This window comes from Somniosus microcephalus, chromosome 12, assembly GCF_052327205.1.
Source record: "Somniosus microcephalus isolate GS21.2 chromosome 12, FLI_Smic_1.0, whole genome shotgun sequence".
Taxonomy (NCBI): Eukaryota; Metazoa; Chordata; class Chondrichthyes; order Squaliformes; family Somniosidae; genus Somniosus; species Somniosus microcephalus.
In genome coordinates, this window is record NC_140998.1 from 130,843,326 (window position 1) to 130,861,761 (window position 18,436).

The following is an 18,436-nucleotide window of genomic DNA, read 5'->3' on the forward strand; positions in this document are numbered from 1 at the left end:
GCTTAATTGGGAAGTAAAGGCATTAAGGAGTAAGGAGTAGGAGTGGAAAATTGAGAATATAAAGATTATGAGCACCCATGGTTAAAATAATGGTTGAGCAGGCTCAATGACCCAAATGTCCTTCTTCTGTTCCTTTATAATCCACACAATGGGGTCGATTTTCGTTCAGGTGCGGGGAATTGGCAGTTTCCTCGAATTTAGTGATTCCGACACGAATGTAAATGGGCCTGTGAGATTGATGCAAATTTAACACAATTAGCCAATTGATTTCCAGCGTGTGGGAAGCCTTGGCAATTGAGTATTTCCAGTCAGAAAGTCGCAGAATATGACGTCTTCATTGCTGCTGCTTTTAAGGTTCACAGCAAGCCTTGCTTCCTCTGCAGGCTTCCAACATTTCACATTAAGATGGCACAGGAGCCTGCAGGAGGAACGGCCAGCGGGAGGGCCAGATCTGCACCCAAATTTGATGAGGCTTCACTACAGGCATTATTGGATGGTGCTAGGGCCCACAGGGCGGTCCTCTTCCCTTCTTCAGGGAGGAAGAGGCCTCCCAGCCAGACCAAGGCTGTGTGGCTAGAGGTGGCAGGCCAAGTCAACTCCTTGGGGCTAACACGAAGAACGTGGTTGCAGTGCAGGAAAAGATTCCATGACCTTCTTTGCACTGGAAAAGTAAGTACTGTATGATGTTTCCATTACCCTCAATCTGATCCCCTTTGCCTTTCCTCACCAGCACTCAGCTTTAGCAATCACTTCCTGCACATCCCACTAGACACTCACATCCATGCACCCTTACCCATTCCCTCTCTCTCTATGCTCACATTCACAGAACTATGCCACCATGCAGCCCTCACACTCCCTCTCACTCTGATGCTTTGAACACAACTGACAACACACAGGGAGGGCCCTTGGTCTTGCAACCTCACTCCATCTTTGTCTCCTTCTAAGTATCTATGCTATGCAATCTCTGCACTCACTCCTTCATTCTCGCTCAACCTCCACTTGTCTCCCTCATTGCAGGAAAAGAGAGCTCGCAATAGGAGAGAGCGAGCCAGGACAGGAGGAGGGCCGCCTTCATTAGCCCAGCTCACCCCCTGGGAGGAAGGAGTCCTGGAGATTGCCGGGGCTGACCGAGATGTGGATGTTGGGGAAGGACAGGCAGGAGCATCCCCGCAAGCTGGTGACAGAATAGTTTTCCAGCTCTCTCATTGGCATTGCATGAGTCGCTGATAATGACACTGAAGCTACATCAGATGGACATATGATCATCTGCAGAATGCAATGTGCATGTAACCTTGGCATCACATCTCTAACTTTTTCCTTGACTCCCCCACTGGACCACCGAGAGCCCCCATCCCCACTCTGCAGGAGGAAGAGCCTGAGCAGCCAGACTCCTCAGAGGAATTTGCAACCTCTGAGGGCGCAGCATCATCAGCAATAAGCGCACCCAGCACCAGCGCAGACACTCACACCTCGGTGGGACCTTTGGGACATAGAGTAGAGTTGTCACCTGGTGTATCACAGCTCACAAGTGAGCATCAGCAGATTGTGGAGACAGGGACAGCAGTGGAGAGTCCTCGTCGGAGGGTGCAGTACTCTGCCAGCTCGGCTCAGCTGCATGTCGACCCTCTGCCTCTGGGTCCATCCGTAAGATCAGAGGTGATGGAACTCCATGCACAGATGCAGGAGTCTGGCAGGTTTTGTCTCCAGCGAGTGTGGAGCGAATGGAGGAGTCCATAGCAAACATGAGCAGAGCCTTTGTGGAGTCATTGGCGCATGAACGCATCACCACAGAAAGGATGGCAACCTCCGTGGAAAGGATGGCTACAGTAGAGAAGAGGATGGCTACGGCCATGGAGGAGCTAAGTCGCCAGAGTATTGAAAACATGGTGAGTCTTCAAAATAGACTGACATCTCTGGAGGAGCGATGGTCAGCTATTGAACGGAGAAACCAGACCTTCATGGCAGGCCCTCTGAGTAGGACTGCCATTGTAGAAATGGGTCCCCATGGCCCCCCTGATGTGCAGCAAGCTGCTCTCAAGCCACTTGCAGGCACTGAGGGGGACCTGACCCATGAGAGGGAGGTTGGTGGCAGACCTCAAAGAAGTGGGGGCTCCTCTCCAAGCGCTCACACTTCCATGCCACTGCAGAGCCCTCGGTCAGAGCCCCGCCAGAGTACTCACCCAACGGAGATAGAGGTCTCAACCCCTGCACAGCCGCAGAAGCAGCAGGCGGCTGGCGAGCCCTCACAGGCTCGCCATCCCAGAGGATGCCCGCCAAAGGTGCCGAGACAGGAGCAGCAGGAAAGTGAGCAAGGGGCCTCCACATCTGCTGAAGCCACAGGGGAACCACTACGTAGGAGCATGCGTAAGAGGAAAATAAAGCACTAATAGTCACAAGGGTAGTCACTTGGGTGAAATGTGTTTATTTTTAAAATGCCATCAGTTGGTTATTGTAAATAAAATTTCTGATGGCAACTTCTGCAGTTATGGCATGTGTCATTTCGCGAAAAGGGCTGGAGGTCCTCTAATGCCAAGAGGGGAAGGAAAAAAAGGCCTCCCATGCTTCTGGTAGGTGCCTCAGTTGAGGAAGCGCTGAGTGAGGGTGGCGAGAGGGGTCTCGCAGGAGGTCACACTGGAGAAGTGTGTGAGGCTCCAAACTTCCACAGCTGTGGTTATGCCTTCTAAAAGTTCCCCCAGACCTGAGTCAACAAAGTCCTGCCACCTGCAAATGATGACTGATCAAATATCCTTTTTAATGTTGGACCTGCAGCTGATAGTCAGCAAGCCAATAGCGTTCATGCCAGGTTTCACAGGCGTCATCCCCACCAGGCGCGTTTTGCGTGGGAAAAGGGTTAAACAGGCAAGGGCCTGTTAAAATGGGATTATAAAGGCCAATCAGTGCTGCTTAAGGGCCCTAAAGACCAGTCCAGCCTGTTGCAGGTGGGACTGATTCGGGTCAATCAGACACACCTAGATTAAAATGGCGTGGAGGCGGGAACCAGGTGGGGGGGTCGCGACCCCTAGGTTTTGCGATTTTAACCCCCCGCACGCCTAAAAGCCCACCTCACGGCCCAATGAAAATCGAGGCCAATGTCTCCCAACATTACTTTCAAGGTAAATAAGAAGGGGTAATTATTTATTTCATACACTACTTTCATTGCACTGTCCACACACAGTAATGTGCTGGAGCAGCTTCCATCAACACAAGACTTTGCTGAAAGGCAATCTGTTCAACGTTACTTTTCTGTGACCTGGCCCTACCGGAGTTCATCTGTTGGCCCAGCCCAGAAGCATAAACAAGGACAACTTTTCAGGTCATGACAAATTTCAGTCTTCAAATGCAAAGAATATTTCATCAGAGATCTTAGAGTAATTAAAATTTATTTGGGAGTCCGTGGGGAACCTTTCTGAGGTCATAACTGTGCAAGCTTCAATAATAAATTAATATTTCCTACAAGTATTCCCAGAATGGATAATGCTAACTTATAACCTAATTTTTGTATTACACTCAAGATTTGAAGTCAATGTGGCAGAAATGCTAGATGAGTTCAGGGATTCAGACTAATGAGTTTCCTGAGCCGGAAAGTCAATATGTTACAATGCTTAAATAACAACAGAAAATGCTGGAAAAACTCAGCAAGTCAGGCAACATCCGTGGAGAGAAATTTGAGTTGACGTTTCGGGTTTGACCCTTCTTCAAAACTGGAGAGAAAAGGAACTAGATCGAAGGCAGGGCTGCGATCGGACAAAAGAATTAAAGAACCAAAAGAAGTAAAAGAGATTAGAAGCTAGACGAGATGGTAATAGGCTGTGATTAGGTGTAAAGTGTACTGGCAGGGCAAAAGATAGCTGCCAGGTGTGAGAGAGAAACAAAAGGAAAGGGGGGGGGGGGGAAAGGAAAGGAGTGGAAAAATATAAGTGAAAATGAAATAGGGGCCGAGGTTATGATCTGAAATTGTTGAACTCGATATTGAGACCGGAAGGCTGCAGACTGCCTAATCGGAAGATGAGGTGCTGTTCCTCGAGTTTACGTTGAGCTTCCGTGGAACAGTACAAGAGGCCAAGGACGGTGAGGTCCGAGTGGGAATGGAGCGGTGAATTGAAATGACAGGCGACCGGAAGCTCGGGGTCACCCTTACGGACTGAACGGAGGTGTTCCGCAAAGCGGTCACCCAATCTGCGTTTGGTCTCCCCAATGTAGAGGAGACCGCATCGTGAGCAGCGAATACAGTATACTAGATTGCGAGAAGTACAAGTAAATCGCTGTTTCACCTGGAAGGGGTGTTTGGGGCCCTGGACAGTGGGGAGGGGGGAGGTATAGGGGCAGGTGTTACATCTCCTCCGCTTGCACGGGAAGGTGCCAGGCGAAGGGGAAGGGCTGTTTGGGGTGATAGAGGAGTGGACTAGGGTGTCTCGGAGAGAGCGGTCCCTGCGGAATGCTGAAAGGGGAGGGGAGGGGAAGATACGTTTGGTGGTGGGATCACTTTGGAGGTAGCGGAAATGCCGGAGGATGATCCGTTGAATGTGGAGGCTGGTGGGGTGAAAGGTGAGGACAAGGGGAACCCTATCGTGGTTCCGGGAGGGAGGGGCAGGGGTGAGGGCAGAGGTGCGGGAGATAGAACTGACACGGTCGAGGGCAGTGTCAACCACGGTAGAGGGGAATCCTCGGTTGCGGAAAAAGGAAGACATGTCTGAAGCACTGGTGTGGAAGGTGGCATCGTCGGAGCAGATACGGCGGAGGCGGAGAAACTGGGAGAATGGAATAGAGTCCTTACAGGAAGCGGGGTGGGAGGAAGTGTAGTCCAGGTAGCTGTGGGAGTCAGTGGGCTTGTAGTAAATATTGGTCGATAACCTATCCCCAGAGATGGAGATGGAGAAGTCGAGGAAGGGAAGGGAAGAGTCAGAGATGGACCATGTGAAGGTGAGGGAAGGGTGGAAATTGGAGGCAAAGTGAATGAAATTGTCAAGTTCGGGGCGAGAGCAGGAAACGGCACCGATACAGTCATCAATGTATCGGAAAAAGAGGTGAGGGAGGGGACCCGAGTAGGACTGGAACAAAGATTGTTCCACATAGCCCACGAAAAGGCAGGCATAGCTAGGACCCATGCGGGTACCCATGGCAACACCTTTGATTTGGAGGAAATGAGTGGAGTTAAAGGAGAAGTTGTTCAATGTGAGAACAAGTTCAGCCAGGCGGAGGAGGGTCGTGGTGGATGGGGACTGGTCGGGCCTCTGTTCGAGGAAGAAGCGGAGTGCCCTCAGGCCATCCGGGTGGGGGATGGAGGTGTAGAGGGATTGTACGTCCATGGTGAAAAGGAAGCGGTTGGGGCCAGGAAACTGGAAACTGTTAAAGTGGCGGAGGGCGTCCGAAGAGTCGCGGATGTAGGTGGGAAGAGACTGGACAAGGGGAGAAAAGATAGAGTCAAGATAGGAAGAGATAAGTTCCGTAGGGCAAGAACAGGCTGAAACGATGGGTCTACCAGGGCAGTCCTGTTTGTGGATCTTGGGAAGGAGGTAGAAGCGGGCTGTGCGGGGTTGGGGAACTATGAGGTTGGTGGCAGCGGGGGGAAGATCTCCAGAGGAGATGAGGTTAGTGACAGTCTTGGAAACGGTGGTTTGATGTTCGGTAGTGGGGTCATGGTCCAGGTGGAGGTAGGAGCAGGTGTCGGAGAGTTGGCGTTCAGCTTCCGCTAGGTAGAGGTCAGTACGCCAAACAACAACAGCACCACCCTTGTCAGCGGGTTTAATGACAATGTCAGGGTTGGATCTAAGAGAATGGAGTGCTGCAAGTTCAGAGGGAGGTAGGTTGGAGTGAGTGAGGGGAGCAGAGAAATGGAGACGGCCGATGTCACGGCGGCAGTTAGCGATGAAAAGATCTAGAGAGGGTAAGAGGCCAGGGGGAGGGGTCCAGGTAGAATGGGAATTCTGCAAGCGGGAGAAAGGGTCAGTTGTGCGGGGGGAGGACTCCTGGCCAAAGAAGTGGGCACGGAGACGAAGGCGGCGGAAAAAGAGCTCAGCATCGTGCCGAGCTCGAAATTCATTGAGGTGGGGGCGTAAGGGGATGAAGCTCAGGCCTTTGCTGAGGACTGATCGTTCAGGGTCAGAGAGTGGAAGGTCAGAGGGGATAGTGAACACACGGCAGGGGGTGAGATTGGGAGAAGGGGGGTCAGAGGAAAGTGAAGGGGAAGAAGGTTCCGGAGGGGCGTTGGTGTCCAAGAGTTGATGAAGCTTGCGATCCTTGACATCGGAAAGGAAGAAGAAAAGTTTTTTGTTGAAGCGTCGGATGAGTCGAAGGATGAAGTGGAACTGAGGACCCGGGCAGCTTTGAGATAGAGTGCGCCGGTGTTGCTGAAGAGAGAAGTCGAGTGTGTTCATGTGGCGCCGCATGGCGTTGAGCGTGGATCTCAGGATGCGGCGAGAGCAGTAGTTCGAGGAACGATGAATATCTTGGAGATATTTGTAATCCTGGGTGGATCCGAAGCACGAAGGGTGGAAGTTTAGTTGGAATCCACGTGGAGTAAGTCGGAACCGGAGACAGTTGCTGAGGAAAATGATGTGGCTGTGAAACCGAGTCTTGGCAGATACCTGATCAAACACGAGAAGGGAAACTGAAAGTAATGAAGATGAACAAGGTTGAAGAGCCAAACGGAGATCCCGTCGCAGAGAAGAGCAGAACTTCTTCAAGGTAGGCATTCCTAGAAGAGGTGTGGCAGTGAACCAAACACTAGTACGATAGCAAAATACTGCAGATGTTGGAAATCCGAAATAACAACAGAAAATGCTGGAAAAACTCAGCAAGTCAGGCAACATCCGTGGAGAGAAATTTGAGTTGACGTTTCGGGTTTGACCCTTCTTCAAAACTGGAGAGAAAAGGAACTAGATCGAAGGCAGGGCTGCGATCGGACAAAAGAATTAAAGAACCAAAAGAAGTAAAAGAGATTAGAAGCTAGACGAGATGGTAATAGGCTGTGATTAGGTGTAAAGTGTACTGGCAGGGCAAAAGATAGCTGCCAGGTGTGAGAGAGAAACAAAAGGAAAGGGGGGGGGGGGGGGGAAAGGAAAGGAGTGGAAAAATATAAGTGAAAATGAAATAGGGGCCGAGGTTCCCACCTACATCCGCGACTCTTCGGACGCCCTCCGCCACTTTAACAGTTTCCAGTTTCCTGGCCCCAACCGCTTCCTTTTCACCATGGACGTACAATCCCTCTACACCTCCATCCCCCACCCGGATGGCCTGAGGGCACTCCGCTTCTTCCTCGAACAGAGGCCCGACCAGTCCCCATCCACCACGACCCTCCTCCGCCTGGCTGAACTTGTTCTCACATTGAACAACTTCTCCTTTAACTCCACTCATTTCCTCCAAATCAAAGGTGTTGCCATGGGTACCCGCATGGGTCCTAGCTATGCCTGCCTTTTCGTGGGCTATGTGGAACAATCTTTGTTCCAGTCCTACTCGGGTCCCCTCCCTCACCTCTTTTTCCGATACATTGATGACTGTATCGGTGCCGTTTCCTGCTCTCGCCCCGAACTTGACAATTTCATTCACTTTGCCTCCAATTTCCACCCTTCCCTCACCTTCACATGGTCCATCTCTGACTCTTCCCTTCCCTTCCTCGACTTCTCCATCTCCATCTCTGGGGATAGGTTATCGACCAATATTTACTACAAGCCCACTGACTCCCACAGCTACCTGGACTACACTTCCTCCCACCCCGCTTCCTGTAAGGACTCTATTCCATTCTCCCAGTTTCTCCGCCTCCGCCGTATCTGCTCCGACGATGCCACCTTCCACACCAGTGCTTCAGACATGTCTTCCTTTTTCCGCAACCGAGGATTCCCCTCTACCGTGGTTGACACTGCCCTCGACCGTGTCAGTTCTATCTCCCGCACCTCTGCCCTCACCCCTGCCCCTCCCTCCCGGAACCACGATAGGGTTCCCCTTGTCCTCACCTTTCACCCCACCAGCCTCCACATTCAACGGATCATCCTCCGGCATTTCCGCTACCTCCAAAGTGATCCCACCACCAAACGTATCTTCCCCTCCCCTCCCCTTTCAGCATTCCGCAGGGACCGCTCTCTCTGAGACACCCTAGTCCACTCCTCTATCACCCCAAACAGCCCTTCCCCTTCGCCTGGCACCTTCCCGTGCAAGCGGAGGAGATGTAACACCTGCCCCTATACCTCCCCCCTCCCCACTGTCCAGGGCCCCAAACACCCCTTCCAGGTGAAACAGCGATTTACTTGTACTTCTCGCAATCTAGTATACTGTATTCGCTGCTCACGATGCGGTCTCCTCTACATTGGGGAGACCAAACGCAGATTGGGTGACCGCTTTGCGGAACACCTCCGTTCAGTCCGTAAGGGTGACCCCGAGCTTCCGGTCGCCTGTCATTTCAATTCACCGCTCCATTCCCACTCGGACCTCACCGTCCTTGGCCTCTTGTACTGTTCCACGGAAGCTCAACGTAAACTCGAGGAACAGCACCTCATCTTCCGATTAGGCAGTCTGCAGCCTTCCGGTCTCAATATCGAGTTCAACAATTTCAGATCATAACCTCGGCCCCTATTTCATTTTCACTTATATTTTTCCACTCCTTTCCTTTCCCCCCCCCCTTTCCTTTTGTTTCTCTCTCACACCTGGCAGCTATCTTTTGCCCTGCCAGTACACTTTACACCTAATCACAGCCTATTACCATCTCGTCTAGCTTCTAATCTCTTTTACTTCTTTTGGTTCTTTAATTCTTTTGTCCGATCGCAGCCCTGCCTTCGATCTAGTTCCTTTTCTCTCCAGTTTTGAAGAAGGGTCAAACCCGAAACGTCAACTCAAATTTCTCTCCACGGATGTTGCCTGACTTGCTGAGTTTTTCCAGCATTTTCTGTTGTTATTTCGGATTTCCAACATCTGCAGTATTTTGCTATGTTACAATGCTTATATAGACTCAGGATGAAATTTGTTGGTGCACTGACTATTGTCAAAGAAGAATTGCAAAACAACAGAGAGGTTCTGTAAGATTGAAAGTAGACAAGTCTAGAACCCATGCTATTTTAAATGGTGGCAAACTGACCCAGGCAGCTATGTGTGTTTGCTTACAGATAAAATAATTCCAGATGTTGACTGGAGGAATATTCATATGGTAATAAGAAATAGTCAACACGGATTTGCAGTGCAGGGGCAGGGGGTTGGGGTGGGGGGCGGGGTAGGGTGGAGGGGTGGGTGATGGATAAGTTCTTGCCTGACAAATTTTCTTGACTTATAATAGATAAAGTAGATAGAAGCACTCCCGGTCTAGGTTTTAAGCATGCTTTTGACAAAAATCCACATGAAAGACTTCCAATTAAACTAAAAGCCAGAGCAATCCAAGATTAAATATGGGCGTGGATAAGAAATTATTAAACGGACAGTATTCATAAGTGTCGGATTGTCAGACTGAGAGGGAATTGTTGAGTAGCATGGCCAGTATTTGAGCCTCTACTGGTACAAATTTGTCTTGGGTGGTTGCGCAAGATGGGCAGTATTGCATCAGATGCCCATTATATGCCCCACCCAATATTCAGTTCCATTGAGTTTATTGACACCCCCTATTGTTTCTCATCTACATAAATGACAGATACCAAAACCAACTGCAAGTTGGTCAAATTTGCTAATGATAGAAAAAGCAAGTAGCAGAGACACAATGGGGGAAATTTAAACCCAACTCACCTGTCAGGAAACTCACTGGATTGGATGCAATGCTGGTTGATTTTGCTCCCTGCCTGATTTTATTCTCCATTGAATTCAGTGGAGAGTAATATTGGGCTGGGTGTAAAACTAGCATTCCACCTGATCCCGTGGGTTTTCCACCCAGTGAGTTAGATTAAAATTACCCCGCAATGATGCAGCAAAACATTTTCAGAAGGATTTAGATGAGCTATGCAGCTGGGGAGAGACATGGCAAATTAAATTTAGCACTGATGCATGTTAAGTATTACATGCAGGTCAAAAAATGGGGGACATAAGTGTATAATGAAATGGATTAAATTAGCATTGGGATACTTAGATTAAGCTTTGGAGTAATAGTATACACATCACTTTTAATGTTCAAACAATTAAGCAACAGTTAAAAAGAAGGCTAACTGAGTGCTAAGATATATAGTTAGAATAGTTCTTATTAAATTGAGAAGCCAAGGTGAGGGACCAAACCTCATAGTCTACTCTAGTTCAGAATAATCGATCACTCCCATAAGCATACCTTGAGGCTCCTATGTTCTGGAGCCTGCCTTTACTTACCTAATATCTAGATAAATGGTCATGAGACCCAAGAATCAAACAGACCCTTGCCACTGTACTTCCGCTTACTGGAAAGTACCACATGATTCTCCTCATCCTTGGCAGGCAGCTTGAATGTACACTCCATCAGACTGAGACTCAGGCCATAAATCGACAGATGATTTATTTAACAAAGAACAGATAAATGAACAGTACACCATTCAAAACCATGGCCTGGAATTTGCGGTTGTAATGATGACAAAACTGTCAGCACTCACAGTCATCATTGTGTAAAACTGACAGCAACTTCTGGCATCCACACACGTGCAGTTAAACTTGGAATTCCTGAAGTTGCTGTCAGTGATACCTTGCTCCTCCAAAGGCTGCGCAGTTGCAGTCTTCGCACATGAATCATACAAAAACACTGATTTGTACACATAGAAACATAGAAGATAGGAGCAGGAATAGGCCATTCGGCCCTTTGAGCCTGCTCCGCCATTCAATGAGATCATGGCTGATCATTCAAATTCGGTACCCTGTCCCTGCCTTCTCCCCATATCCCTTGATCCCTTTAGCCTCAAGAAATATATCCAACTCTTTCTTGAATATATTTAATGAACTGGCCTCCACCGCCCTCTGTGGCAGAGAATTCCACAGGTTCACCACTCTCTGGGTGAAGTAATTCCTCCTCATTTCAGTCCTAAATGGCTTACCCCTTATCCTTAGACTATGACCCCTGGATCTGGACTCCCCGGCCATCAGAAACATCCTTTCTGCATCTAGTCTGTCCAGACCTGACAGAATTTTATAGGTTTCGATGAGATCCCCTCTCAATCTTCTAAACTCCAGTGAGTATAAGCCCAATTGACACAATCTCTCCTCGTACGTCATTCCTGCCATCCCAGGTATCAGCCTGGTGAATCTTCGCTGCACTCCCTCCATGGCAAGAACGTCCTTCCTCAGGTAAGGTGACCAAAACTGCACACAATACTCAAGGTGCGGTCTCACCAAGGCCCTGTACAACTGCAGCAAGACATCCTTGTTCTTGTACTCGAACCCTCTTGCTACGAAGGCCAACATACCATTTGCCTTCTTAACCGCCTGCTGCACCTGCATGCTTACCTTCAGCGACTGGTGCACAAGAACACCCAGGTCTCTTTGCACTTCCCCTTCTCCCAATAATAATCTGCCTTCCTGTTTTTGCCACCAAAGTGGATAACCTCACATTTATCCACATTATAGTGCATTTGCCATGTTTCTGCCCAATCACCCAACCTGTCCAAATCGTACTGGAGTTTCACGACATCCTCCTCACAGCATACCCTCCCACCCAGCTTTGTGTCGTCTGCAAATTTGGAGATATTACATCCAATTCCGTCGTCCAGATCATTAATATATATTGTGAACAGCTGGGGTCCAAGGACCGATCCTTGCGGTACCCCACTAGTCACTGCCTACCACTCGGAAAACGACCCGTTTATTCCAACTCTTTGCTTTCTGTCCGCCAACCAGTTCTCTATCCAAGTCAATACCTTGCCCCCAATCCCATGTGCCTTAATTTTGCACGCTAACCTCTTATACGGGACCTTATCGAAAGCCTTCTGAAAGTCCAAATACACCACATCCACTGGTTCTCCCTTCCACATCCACTGGTTCTCCCTTATCTATTTTATCAGTTACATCCTGAAAAAATTCCAGTAGATTAGTCAAGCATGATTTACCTTTTGTAAATCCATGTTGACTTTGTCCGATCCTGTCACTGCTTTCCAAGTGCTCTGCTATTACATCTTTTATAATGGACTCTAGCATTTTCCCCACTACCGATGTCAGGCTTACAAGTCTATAATTCCCCGCTTTTTCTCTGCCACCTTTTTTGAATAGTGGGGTAACATTAGCTACCCTCCAATCCATGGGTACTGTTCCAGAGTCTATCGAGTTCTGGAAGATGACCAGCAATGCATCTACTATTTCTAGGGCCACTTCCGTAAGTACCCTGGGATGTAAATTATCAGGCCCTGGGGATTTATCGGCCTTCAGTCCCATCAATTTTCCTAACACCATTTCTCTACAAATACTGATTTCTTTCAGTTCCACCCTTTCATTGCCTATCCACCGTCAACCCTTTGAGTGCCATTCCCCAATCAATCCTACCCAACTCGCTCCTCAGACCATTGTAGTTTCCTTTATTTAAATTGAGGACCCTAGTTTCTGAGTCAAATACTTCATTCTCCATCTTAATGAAGAATTCGATCATATTATGATCGCTCCGACCCAAGGGGCCTCGTACAACAAGATTGCTAATTAATCCTTTCTCGTTACATAATACCCAGTCTAAGATGGCCTGATCTCTGGTTGGTTCCTTGACATATTGGTCCAGGAAACCATCCCGTAAACACTCCAGGAATTCCTCCTCCACAGTATTATTACTAATTTGGTTAGCCCAATCTATATGTAGATTAAAGTCACCTATGATGACTGCTGTGCCCTTATTGCACGCTTCTTTAATTTCCCTTTTAATGCCATCCCCAACCGCGGTATTTCTGGGAGGTTATTTGTGTCCTCCTTTGTGAAGACAGGGATTAACACAATTGTAATGAAGGATATTAGCTCTGATGATGTGGAATCTGTATGGGTAGAATTGAGAAATACTAAGGGGAAAAAAACATTAGTGGGAGTGGTATATAGACCTCCAAACAGTAAGGCTGAGGTTGGGGATGGCATTAAAAGGGAAATTAAAGAAGCGTGCAATAAGGGCACAGCAGTCATCATAGGTGACTTTAATCTACATATAGATTGGGCTAACCAAATTAGTAATAATACTGTGGAGGAGGAATTCCTGGAGTGTTTACGGGATGGTTTCCTGGACCAATATGTCAAGGAACCAACCAGAGATCAGGCCATCTTAGACTGGGTATTATGTAACGAGAAAGGATTAATTAGCAATCTTGTTGTACGAGGCCCCTTGGGTCGGAGCGATCATAATATGATCGAATTCTTCATTAAGATGGAGAATGAAGTATTTGACTCAGAAACTAGGGTCCTCAATTTAAATAAAGGAAACTACAATGGTCTGAGGAGCGAGTTGGGTAGGATTGATTGGGGAATGGCACTCAAAGGGTTGACGGTGGATAGGCAATGGCAAACATTCAAAGACCGAATGGATGAACTACAGAAGTTGTTCATCCCTGTTTGGCATAAAAATAAAACAAAAGAGGTGACTCAACCGTGGCTAACAAGGGAAATTAGGGATAGCATAAGATCCAAGGAGAGGACATACAAATTGGCCAGAAAAAGCAATAATCCTGAGGATTGGGAGCAGTTTAGGATTCAACAAAGGAGGACAGAGGGATTAATTAAGAAGGGGAAAATAGAATATGAGAGTAAGCCTGCAGGGAACATAAAAACTGACTGTAAAAGCTTTTATAGATATGTAAAGAGAAAAAGATTGGTGAAGTCAAGCGTAGGTCCCTTGCAGTCAGAATCGGGGGAATTTATAATGGGGAGCAAAGAAATGGCAGACCAACTAAATACATAAATAAATACACAGTATTCTTGCTGCAAAATCCAACTAAAATGTTAAACTAAAATGTTAAGTCCTATTCAATCAGGAGTATCTGAGTTTTTAACAGCACGCTAAGTCATAATTACTGCTGAACAACCTCTCTGGTCCTGAAAAACTAATTCTACAAGTGTGGAGTCTCATTCCCGCAGAAGAACATTTAAAAATCACAGATTTTGAATAAAATAATTTTTTTAAAGTTTTTGTTCTGATATTTACGTTTCTCCCTTTACCCCATGTGTATGTCCCAATCTTTATTTTGCTTTCTGTACAGTGATTTAAATGTGATTTATATTCCATGCTTTTTACTTCCTGCTTTGCTGTCTGTGAGAATTCTTCAATCTGATTGGCTGATCAGCCTGCCTGCTGCTTGCTGCCTGCCCTGTTGTTGGATATCACAAATCCCCTGTAGACTGCACCAGATTGAAACTGATGTTGGCAAAGAGGAAATCTACATTCTAGAGCCTGCTAAATTTTTATGGGCAGCTTTTTTCGAGGACAGTGGCAAGCGCCGTCCCTTCAACACTGACTGCAAAATCCGGGCCCTTGTATTAACAGTAATTTTAATATTCTTCAAGATGTATCAAAATAACAAAGACACTTCTTTTGAGCTGTCTTTCAACATAACTATATCCCTGAAAATGTATTCTCATTATGTGGCAAAGTGTTTCTTTGGAGTCCAACTAGCCCAGAGACCGCTGTTGTTGAAGGCTGACTATGGACTCAAACAACTGCAGGGAAGCTGCAATTGAAGGCTTCTGACCACAGAGTAGTCCAACGAAGGATTAAAACCAATCATTGACTCTATTTATTCTCACAGGTCTCAGAGAGAATTATAAATAAAATCACTCCAGGCACCTAGTGCTTTGATCTGTGTCACAAGGTTTCACCAACCCCTTTCAAGATCCTGTGGTGATGTCAGAGCAAAATACATTAAAACATTTAGCTTCTTTCAATTGCATAGATTTCACAGTATTTAAACACAGAGATTGCTTGAGAAATAAGCCTGGAACCCTTTGTGGTTCAGAGGCTTTGAAGTGAAAAGCTTTGCTATTTAAACAATTAACATATTTAACCTGAATTATCCAACAGAAATCAAAACTCAAATGCATATTGATTGACTTTTGGCTTGCCCAACCATGATGTTTATTCCTGTAGTTACATAACAGCAGGAGAAGGCCATTCAGCCCCTCGAGCCTGTTCCGCCATTCAATGAGATCGTGACTTATTTTATCTTAACTCCACCTTACAGATAAGCCATAGAACCTATTCAGAAAAAGACACCATTCTATGAAAGAATTCTGGCCTTATTAAAACATGACAAACTGGGTCTGGAAATCTAGAAACCGAACGATGAAAAAGCTGTGAAAGCATTCTGGCTATAGAGATAAGATAGTTGTTGACACTGAATCAATAACCTTATTGAAACAGAAGGTTAAAAGCTTCGATAGGCTGAACCTTTTGGAATGAGTCAATGGTTCACCTTGGTTAAGGTGTTCTAATTTACACTTTGTAAAGAAGCACATAAAAGTAAGAAACATCTGCCTTCGTAAAAATGACATCAAGTAAAAAACACACTTGCCGTAACACCGTTTTTTATGGTAAACTTGGAACACCTAGAGAAGAGACATAATTCTGTAATGCTACCAGCTGAGGTGCTTGTAAGAATTGCAGGAGTCAGCAGAAAAATGACGAGAGATAATTAGCTTACATCAGCAGAAAACCTTACAGGAAATACCACTGGAAAAGGGTATAAATATTGAACTCTCAAATGGGATAGTAGACTCGCTTTAAAGGGGCAAAGTGATTCTCGGCTTCAGAGGTGACTCTGTAAGTCTCCAACTCTTTGTACCTTGGGGATCAAAGGTATTTGATTTTGGTGGATATCCTGAATAGAACTTTAAGAACTGTAAAACTATAGCGAAGTTAAGATTTGGGAGTAAGGTTCTCTAATAATAGGATTGTAAGTTTTCTCTTTTTGGAATTGTTAATGTTGTGATTGACTCACCAACTGTAAACTGCATGTCGATTCTTTAATAAATCCATATATTTTTAGAATTGTCTCACATAAGACTTCTGTATCAAGCTCACAAACTCAATCTCTGTACACTCTTTGGTGAGGAGTTGCAGAATTCTGGAGGAGTTTTCCGGACCCTCATGATATCTGGAACGTTACAGTCTAGCTAAACTTATTAAAAGTGCTATCTGGAGGACGATAACATTTTCAGGTTGTTCCTTTCCTTTAGGGAGAGATAGTCCAGACCTTTAGACCCAATTAAGCATCTTTAGGATTCGGCTACCTCAAACTTTAGTTGAAAATGAACATCTGAGGAATATGCCTGATCCGGGGTTGCTCTAAAGGGGCTAGGGCTAGTAATTATCCCTTCACAGAAACAGTCAACAGAAACCAAAATTTACACTGTGTATATTGTGGCCAACAATATAGAAAAAGCTCGCTGAAAAAGCACAGACAAAATGTTTCATTTTTGTCACAGGTTGATAGTTGGAAAAGATGGAGGTGTCGAGAGTAGGTTTTTTGAAGAAGGCGATGATAACAGTAGTTTTGAAAGAGTTGGGGACCAAGGTGATGGATGGATGGTTGATGCTGGTAACCATGGAACTGAGAAAGGCAAGTTGGGTAATCAGGAGGGGGTGAAGAGGAATCAATTTTACTTCTCTATTTCCCATGAATTGAAAACCTTATTCCACAAACTTGTAATTGTCCTCTATTGTTTTCAATGGAATTAATGCTGATCTAATATCATGCCTGATAATACCCCATTCATTAAATATACAAATGGTTCTTCTCCCCTCCCTCAAGTAAAAAAGCTTCCAATGTGCAATAAGTGAAATATACTGTTAGGACTATTCTTCTAGCTCTTAGTAAATTCTAATTCTGTGTAACCTTCATTTTTAAAATGTGTTTCTTCCATGACTTTTTTTTTGAGATCTCATCCTGTTTAATGAATGGAACCAAAAACTTGAAGGTGAAGTATTGCACATTTTCTGTAATTACAGTTTTCAGGTTTAATTTCATTTTGATATTCTGTTTAGAAGGAAACTATTAGTATTCTGCAATGTTTGGATGTAAATATCCCCGACAGTATTCCAGCTGGAACTTATTCTTAAAATACTTTAATACTTTCTTCAGGTTCCCCCTCACCTTCCAAGTCCAATTTCCAAAATATGACATTTTTTGAACTCTGTATGCTTTGCAAACATTTGCAACTGATACATACACTTCTCATGGACAATAATTAAAGATATATTGGGACAATGTGCCTTATTTCTCAAAATCCTCAATATAATAGAAGTGATAAATTTATTTTGTACTTTGAAAATATTAAGAATTTGGAGAGGATTAAGCTAAATAGACAATATATAAAATGTCAGAATTTGTACAAATTGGCTTTTTGATAAGGACAACAGACTAATGTCACATGATCATAATGCATAGCACCTGAAAATGACAGAGGATTTGATCAAATTTATTCTTTTGAAAACCCTGTGATTTTGCTTATGGTGAGCTTGTGTTGCTACAAGAGTAGGTGGTGCTGGATTGGGGGAGAAGTTACTGCTGAAAGTGTTGTGTCCATGTATAATAAGACACAGACTGCAGGAGAACGGTACAACAGGTGTTTACTCAACGTGGCTCACACTGGAACTGATCTGTACAGATTACTACTCAGTGCTATATACAGGTGTGGTCACTGCCAGTACTGCAGTATACATGAGCTGTAAAAGATAGTTCCCCCCTTAAAGGTATATACATTACAATTCCTCCCCTTTTAGATTAACAGTACCATAACACTTTTAACATGCAACATTAGCTGAAAATAGTCTATTTATATATTCAGTCTTTGGGGAGGCTTCCTGATCCTTTCTGGATAGCGCCTTTCCCGAGTGTCTTGCTCTTGGTGCGGAGGCAATTCTGGCCCCCTGTCGTCGATTGGTTCATCTGGGTTCGCCTGGGTTCGAGCCTGGCCAACGAGAGCATTGTGGCCGGTTAGCTCAGTTGGTGAGAGCGTGGTGCTAATAATGCCAAGGTCGCGGGTTCGATCCCCGTACGGGCCAGCAGGATGTTTTGTTTCTATGTGGCTGGTCCAGTTAAGTTTCTGGTCAATGGTGACCCCCAGGATGTTGATGGAGGGAGATTTGGCGATGGTTATTCTCTCACTTGGAGATAGTCATTGTCTGGCACTTAAAGAAAAATGGTGGCACGGTGGCATAGTGGTTAGCACTGTTGCCTCACAGCGCCAAGGACCCGGGTTCAAATCCGGCCTCGGGTGACTGTCTGTGTGGAGTTTGCACATTCTCCCCATGTTTGCGTGGGTTTCCTTCGGGTACTCCGGTTTCCTCCCACAGTCCAAAGATGTGCGGGTTAGGTTGATTGGCCATGATAAAAATTGACCCTAAGTGTTAGGGGGGATTAAATACGTGGGTGAAATAAAGAATAGATTTGCCTTTCTAATCTAGGCTTTATTAACTTTAAAAATCCAGTAGCACATCTTTCAACACCAGTCTCCAACCATGACTGGAGAGAACTGAATTTAAGACGGCCACCACAAATCACCTGACATCCACTACCAATGAGTTTACAGCATATCTCAAGGTAGAAACAAACAACCAATT

General features: G+C 45.8%; 1 non-coding gene across 1 annotated transcript; it reads left to right on the forward strand.

Annotated features, from left to right (window-relative positions):
- The first annotated feature begins 17,804 nt into the window (after positions 1-17,804).
- On the forward strand, positions 17,805-17,878 carry trnai-aau (transfer RNA isoleucine (anticodon AAU)). Its single transcript has one exon. It is a non-coding gene; the product is annotated as a tRNA-Ile (tRNA).
- The last annotated feature ends 558 nt before the right edge of the window (positions 17,879-18,436 follow it).